Source organism: Opisthorchis viverrini (genome assembly GCF_000715545.1).
Source record: "Opisthorchis viverrini unplaced genomic scaffold opera_v5_9, whole genome shotgun sequence".
NCBI lineage: Eukaryota > Metazoa > Platyhelminthes > Trematoda > Opisthorchiida > Opisthorchiidae > Opisthorchis > Opisthorchis viverrini.
In genome coordinates this window covers 1,165,467-1,167,196 of record NW_008751665.1, presented here as the reverse complement: position 1 = coordinate 1,167,196, position 1,730 = coordinate 1,165,467, and positions in this window count along the sequence as shown.

Sequence of the window (1,730 nt, the reverse complement as noted above, 5' to 3'; positions counted from 1 at the left end):
ACCCGTCGCCACTGTTGTATCTCTTCACCTGCCCTGACGCTACTGGGTTATAGTCAGAAGACAAGAAGACGACCTGAAGGAACTGTGTATTAACGCAATTACAAACTTCTATATATATGATTCACTTGTCACCGTATTTGACGGTCGATCCGCTGTCAACCAACCAGTGTGTCTCCCACACATCCACACTGGTTCTCGGTTGAGCGTAGATGGCCGTCTGTGCGCTTGTGTACGGGGTGCCCTGGCCATGGAGTGGGTGTGAACATTCTGTGTCCTTATTTGACCTTTCTCCGGCACATGATGAAATCGGACGTGATTCCGACGTGGGGGCATAATCGCACGGCTCTGTTCCACACGATTGTTCCGCTGCGCAGTAGGCTGATGCGCAGCCGTATTAATAACAAATATAATATAGCCGTGAGCATTGAAAAACGTAAAATGAGCGTACACGCGGAGTTCCTGGAGGGTGAAATAGTTTCAGCCAGAAAAACGTTCACCCGAGTCGTAAACAATAGAGGACTTTTAAGTTCGTATACTAAGGAATTGAACAGGTGTGAAATGAGATACAGAAAAGTAGGTATTGTAGCCGAACTGTCTGATTTCTGTTTGGTTCTTATTCCTTTGTCTAAGTTAATTATGCGCCAAGTCACATATTGTCGGTGCACGATCCCTTGTCTGACGCAGTTTCATACTCACTCACTAGTTCATTTGGCAATAGACCCTATGCTGTACTTATAAGCTGGTTACTGACACTGTCCTAACTTAAGGCTGCCACTTTGACGTGGTGGTCGAGCTTGAGTGCTGCAATAGCCCCGCGGACTACACTGACTGGAACTTCTTTCCGCAAAGTGGAACCATGCCAGGAAGGTGAAGGGAAGCAGTCAGATCCAGAGGAGTGAGACCCCGTCCTACGAGGAATCATGCTACGAGGTTCTCTGGAGGTAATATCGTACTGTCCTCTGTGATAAGAGTGTGAAGGCAGTAAGGCGTTTCCTTCATGCGACCGGCATGTCCATATTCATGGAAGCAGCAATGCTGCCTTCCCCCGAGGAAGGACGGGTTAGAAAAGGTTGGCCCCGAAAACCGCACACTCCAATCGCCCAACGGTTGACCGTGACCGCCGGTACATTATTCAATACGGTCGAAATACATATAAAACCAGAGTCCGGTGCTACTCAGTAGGTTTTGTTATTCGCAGCCGCATCAGGAGTGAAACAGTAATGACTTATTCCTTGCGCCCCTGGGTTAGGCCAATCCTTACAGTCGATCAGTCAGACTGTTAAATCATCGACTGTGGGTAGGGTACCCAAAGAAAAGCCTACTATCTGCTGCTCCGTGGGTCAGACTTTTGAGTCGGAGGCTAGGGCCAAGGTCCCCGAACAAAACCCGACATCCTCCCACTACCTTGAGGGTCAGTCTTTTGAGTCAAAGGCTCAAGGTGGGTACCTCAATCAAACCCCCTTCCTCGACCTGAACAACTGGGGAGTATCATTTGCCCGCGCAGTTCAGCGTCCACCGATGTCCCTCCCCAACCCCTTCCCACTGCACAAACAAACGTCGCCGGGCCATTTGACTGTCAGTCATCTGACCGAAGGGCCTTATGCTCCACGCTGCCTACAAACATTAAACAAAATAACACCTAAATCCACGAGATCCTTTCTATATAGGAGCTTTTAACGTCCGTACTCTATGTCAAATTGGCAAACAGGCAATGCTTGCTGAAACCTTGT